At 41.3% G+C, this 6,000-nt stretch overlaps 1 protein-coding gene across 2 annotated transcripts in view; it reads right to left on the bottom strand.

Annotated features, from left to right (window-relative positions):
- bean1 (brain expressed, associated with NEDD4, 1) overlaps positions 1-5,599 on the bottom strand; it is a 63,807-nt gene extending 58,208 nt beyond the window's left edge. Inside the window, exons 1-2 of one of the 2 annotated variants that reach the window (XM_050071324.1) lie at positions 5,018-5,599; positions 2,429-2,509 (exon numbers count right to left, since the gene is read on the bottom strand). The gene's annotated coding sequence lies outside the window, so the exon portion shown is untranslated. The remainder of the gene's footprint in view (positions 1-2,428; positions 2,510-5,017) is intronic. The other variant, XM_050071323.1, reaches the window with a different exon arrangement.
- Between the last annotated feature and the right edge of the window lie 401 nt (positions 5,600-6,000).

The following is a 6,000-nucleotide window of genomic DNA, read 5'->3' on the forward strand; positions in this document are numbered from 1 at the left end:
CCCCCTGGGTTCAACACGCATGACAGCTGGGTCACAGAGTCGACCCAGCAGTGAGAGGGTCAGAGGTTCAGTCCTCGTGGAACAGAGTGTTCATCACTTGGTGCTGAGTTTATCACACAATCTGCAGTTACTCCACTGTGTTCATGGAGCTTTTAAATGCTTTAATGTGCTAACCAGCAATTTCTTTAGCAATCTGGATCTTTCCTTTATAGGTTTTGGTCATCATTAATATCAGAGTTAATCACATTTTACTCAGCAGCTTGTAGTTCGGCTTTACAACAGAGTGGATGAGACGACCAAATGAATGATGACTCCACATTTAAAATCAATATATTTAGAAGAGGGGAACAACACACATTTTGGTTATTTCAAACTTTCCTTTCATTTTCCAGCCTAGTCGCCAGAAGAAAATTTTGGCATTGTACATTTCTGCAAACCACAAACACGTTACACTTGCACGAATCATACATATCAACGTTTCTAAAGTGACACAGTATATGAGCTTACTTTGTCATCTAGAAGTAGGGGGTGGTGAATGGTGTGACACCTAATCAAGATGCCTTTGAAGCTGCAAACTAACAAACATCAAAATCAGTTGTGTTTTATCAGCCTGTCACAGTTTCTACCAGGGATAGTGCCATGAAAATCATTTGTTTTTTACCAAGACATCACTGCATTTTTGGCCAGATAGTAGCATTATAAACAGTTGTTTTTTGCAGAGACATCACTGCATTTCTTGCAAGTTAGTGGCATAAAAAAGTGGGTGTTTTTCACCGAGACATTGATGCATTTCCTGCCAGATTATAGCATGAAAAAGCAGTTGTTTTTTACTAAGACATCACTGGATTTCCTGATGGATAACAGCATAAAAAGCAGCTGATTTTTACTGAGACTTCACTGAATTTCTTGCCAGACAGTACGTTTTAACGTAGACATCCCTGCATTTCCTGCAAGATCGTTGCATGAAAAGTAGTTGTTTTTTTTACCAAGACATCAATGCATTTCCTGCCAGATAGTGGCATAAAAGCTTGTTGTTTTTTACCGAGACATTGAAACATTTCCTGCCAGATAGTGGCATTATAAACAGTTGCTTTAACCCAAACGTCGCTGTATTTCTTGCCAGATAGTGGCATTAAAAGTGTTGTTTTTGACTATGACATCACTGCATTTCATGTCCCCAAAACTGATTATTATAAGCCACAACCAAGTGGTTTTTGTGTCTAAACAAAACCACACTTGAACCACAGTGATGTTGCAAAGTAAAGTTTATTTGTATCCGCTACATAATAATGTACAAATTTAACATACCTGTGGTTTAAAGAAACACAATCCAATGTGTTGTTCTGGCACTTTAGTTGCATTTTCTTTAATCAGATCCTGCATTATTTCTGTAATTTCTTAAAGAACGGGGCTGTTGTTTCATAATCCCAAAATTATTTTGATGCAAACAGAACAATATTAATTAATGCTTTGTTTGTTTGCTAAATGTGCACTAAGCCAAAGTCTGCTCATTACACCACTGTTTACACAGACAGATAAACCTGCACCATAGATCCCATATATCCAGTTTTAGCACATTAAATTTGTCACGGTTTAAAGAGTCAAACATGTTGCATAAATCTGTCAGTGTCAGACTAAAGTCAAAGGGCTTCTTGTAGCGTTGACCTTCACAGCTGAGTGGAGAGAGAAAGGCACTTAGATAACACATGGAAGGGCTTTGAAATCCTCCAGGGAGCCCAGCACGAAGACTGTATGTACTCCTGACACTGTGAGGCTCTTTAGATCAAACTGCTGTCACTGAAACACTCGCACGTATTAAAACTGGAAGTACGGCTTTTAACACAACGACACAGTCGACCACACTTTCACTGTATCATGTGACTTTTATATTTTCTGTGGATGCTTTGCACTTTATTTTTGCCATCTATCCTGCTCATGTTTTCTGTTTTTATCTTGACCCATATGGTTTCATCACGTCACCTCCTGCACCTGTTTGGATTTCCTCTCTTTTACAGGCCTAAACAACTTTATATAACTCTATGCATGCCGATCTGAGTGATGAAGTAACCTGCAGAAACATTTGGCCAGCGTTCCCTCCCTGCGCTCATACTGTTACTGTACGGCTTCTGTATCCACTGCTGAAACAAGAGAGTTAAAGTGTGTGGGAGGAAAGCTGAGCGAGAGAGAAAGAGAGATGAGCCTCTCCAAAAATCACTATAACACGCCTACGGCAGCCCTATAGAGACCTACAGTGTGTTTGTGGTGCGCAATAGTAAATTCACTTTATGTTACTTTTAATTGCCTCAAACGGCGCTGCTGTGAATCCCTTAGATGAAGAAAAAGATGTAAAATCATTTAGTAACATAAGTTTAGGGGGCTCTTGTTGGATAGTGTGTGTGTGAGTGTGTTTCTTTGTATTTATACTGACTTGCTGATTCTGTTTCCCTCCTGTGTCACACTGTCCATCAAAACTTGCCCGTAGCTGATCAGCTGGGTGGAGATCCGGTGACTGCAAAGGACATTTAAAACTCATCGGAGCATTAAGACCCCTCACACCCTGTATGCATCCACATTCATCATGTTTCTGCACTCATTTGTTCAGGTTGCTCCAGTGATGGAAGAGGAGTTTAGACTCTTTTGTAAAAGAAGTAATGCAGAGATCTCAAAGTACTTTTTTTTTTTTTTTTACACATTTACATGTAAGAGTGCTGCATTTAAAATGTTTTGCAGCAAAATGTAGGTTAATAAACCAGTAAAAGACCTCATTAAGCAGCAGATTTTCTCTTTCCAGTTATTGGATTATTACCACTGATGCATTCATGCATAATCAGCTTCTTCATACTGCAGCAGGTCGAGGTGGAGGTCATTCTCACTTCTTTATTTACAGCCCAGTCGTTGTAAATAAAGCCCAGCATGGTTCTGCAAACCACGAATATGTTACATATGTATGTATCATATCAACGTTCCTAAAGTGACGTAGTTTATGAGCTGACTTCTGGAGGTGGAGGGGATGGTTGGATGGCGTGACACCTCGGCAAGACACCTGCCAAGTTGCAGACCACTGTTCATGACCAACAAACAATGAACTGTGTTTCCAGCGGCTTTTAAGGCTCAGAGCATGGGTGTGTTGTAGAGACCCTGCATAGGTGTAGATTTTGAGGGGGGACACAGGTAAAACATCCCTTCAATATGTAGGGCAAATGCATTTGTGCACTCCGATACAAACAGAGAAATGGCTGAGGACTTTTGTACTGACAGGTTTAAAGATATTTACACCATAAATGATGCAGAAAATGCACAATTTGGTGCATAAAACCTCTCCAGAATGTGTGAAACAAGGTGTTTGATGCCTAAAATGTTCTGGTGGAGTGCTCCCTATTCATGTTTCTGCCCCAGTGTTGAAATGAAACCTGTGCCTTTGCCTTTTGAGGCAGCAAACATGGGTGTTTCATCGCGACCCATTGCTGCATGGGTGTAGAAATTGGCAGGATGTGGTGGGGACATTCTGTGCCTAATTGTACATGTTATAAAATAATATAATAATAATATAAATACTAAAATAATTATAATATAAATGACTGTTTATTCTGCTTCATTTTTTAAGGTATAAAGCTCTTTAAATATCTGGTGTCCCTAATTATTTTTCCTAATCTGAGCATGGTGGGCAGAGTGAGACTTTGCCAAGAAAATCATATTGGCACACGTGAGGTAAGAAAAGAATGGAGACAAACAAGAGGCATCCCAATTAAGGGGCATGGGATCCCAGCACCATTTTACACCTTACAATACAATATAATAAAATACAATAGGTGTTAACTTTAGGCATGTGGCCCACCATTAAGATTCAGTTTTGGCCCTCTAAGGGGAAAAGTTTGGGCACCTCTCACAAAAACTGGTGCATAACAATTCACCAGATTGCAGGAAATTAGGTGTTTGATGCTTTAAATGTTCTGGTGGAGGACCACCAAACATCATGTTTCATATGTGTAGCCCCCAAAACTAAACCTATGTCCTTGCCTTGCCGCCTTTCAGGTGCCAAATGTGGGTGTTTTGTAGCGACCTGTCGCTTGGATGCGTAGATTTCAAAGGGGAACACAGGAGAGACATCTGCGTCAATATTTCTTAAATGTGCATGTGCCTTCCCCAGTAATAACAAAAATAAGAGAGGACTTTTATTTGACAGGTTTAAAGACATTTACACCAAAGATTGGTGAAGAAAAGCACAAATTGGTGCATATAAAATCCTGTTTGATGCTTAAAATGTTCTGGTGGACGGCACCCCAAACACCCTGTTTCGTATTTGTCTTCCCCAGTGTTGGAACAAAACCTGCACCCTCAGCTCACTGCGTTTCCACAGACTTTTTAGGCACCAAATGTGGGAGTTTTCTTGGCGACCCGTTGCTGTTTTTTTACAGAGACATCACTGCTTTTCCAGCTGGGACTGTGCCCAAAACGTGATCTTTTTCTAACTGTAGCCAAGTGGTTTTTGTGCCTAAACCAAACAGATACGTAGCATATCTGTGGTTTCCAGAAACATATAATGCCAACATTTATCCTGGCCAGTGGGTAGTTGGAAAGATAAATCTGGAGGGGTACATTTTATATTATAAACCAGTCATGTTCTTTAATCTAATAATTAATTATAGTAGAGTGAAAAGTATTTGTAAATACAGATATTGTGCAAATACCTCAGAATTTAAGTACTTAAAATGAATGTATAAATGCATGCCACCACTGGATAAGCTTGACCAACAGTGTTTTATCAATCTCCTGTTTCAGTGCACATACTGGATTATTACATAATATCACAGTGATACTGTAGGAGGTGAACATACTCTGAGGATAATGTCAGTAGAAACTCACTTTAAAAGATATGAACTGCAGCCATACCTCCCCCTAACTCCTATATCTGGAGTGGTGTGGCTGTGTGCTGTATGTATTTGGATTATTATTATGACCAGAGGCAGAGTTGTGATGGGCATGTGGAGAGACAGAAAAAGAGAGATCAGCTTCTTACCTGCAAAGATGTAGAAATATGTGTCCACGCGCGGGCAGGAGTCCTTTCATCAGCTCCTTAATGTCGCTTCACATCACTGACAAACAGCAGCAACAACATCACCGAGTCAGTCCGGAGGTCCTCTGTGTGTGTGTGTGTGTGTGTGTGTGTGTGTGTGTGTGTGTGTGTGTGTGTGTGTGTCTCCTCCTCTCTGTGTGTCTCTGTCTCCTCCTCTCTCTGTCTCTCTCCCGGGACTTGGCCCACCTCCTCAGAATAGCGCTTCGTTAAACTCTCGGTGATACCCGAGATTTACCCGCACGACGATCAACACACTGGGAAGAGACGCATCCTCCCTCCGAGCGGTCCCGTCCTCACAGCATCCCCATCCTCATCATCATCATCCTCATCATCATCATCATCATCATCATCATCATCACTGTCACCATCCACCAACCCGCAGAGCTTTATTTATTGTTCTCCTCTCTCTACGAGCATTGCTCTGTCGATAGCATCATCATTAGCTCTCATCCGCTTTCCTCTCCCGCATCCTCCTCCTCCTCATCATCATCGTCGTCGTCGTCTTCGTGTGTCCTCGCGGCTTCCTCTCCGTGTCTCTGTCCCGTGGCTCGTCCCGTGGCTCGGCTCTGCAGCCCAGTAAGTGTGTCATGCTCGGGAAGAGAGGCGCATCATCCAGAGCAGGCATATGCCGATGGAGAGACAGCCAGCCAGGAAATGCCTCGCCGAAAAAAAGAGAAATGATGCTTTGAGTGCAACGATTTAAAGTGCAGGAATCACCCCGGCGCTACAAGTCAGACTGTTACTGAGCTGTGACGATTCAATCTACACCTTTAACTCTTAAAATCAAATCATAACATAAAGAAATCTTCAGTATATTCAGTTCAGATACAGTTTAGCTTCCAAAACACAGATATGTGCAGGAAAGTTTTAATGATTGTATAGTGACGCCACATATGTACACAAATCATTTACAGTAAGATAGGAAT

Source organism: Epinephelus moara, chromosome 19 (genome assembly GCF_006386435.1).
Source record: "Epinephelus moara isolate mb chromosome 19, YSFRI_EMoa_1.0, whole genome shotgun sequence".
Classification (NCBI taxonomy): Eukaryota; Metazoa; Chordata; class Actinopteri; order Perciformes; family Serranidae; genus Epinephelus; species Epinephelus moara.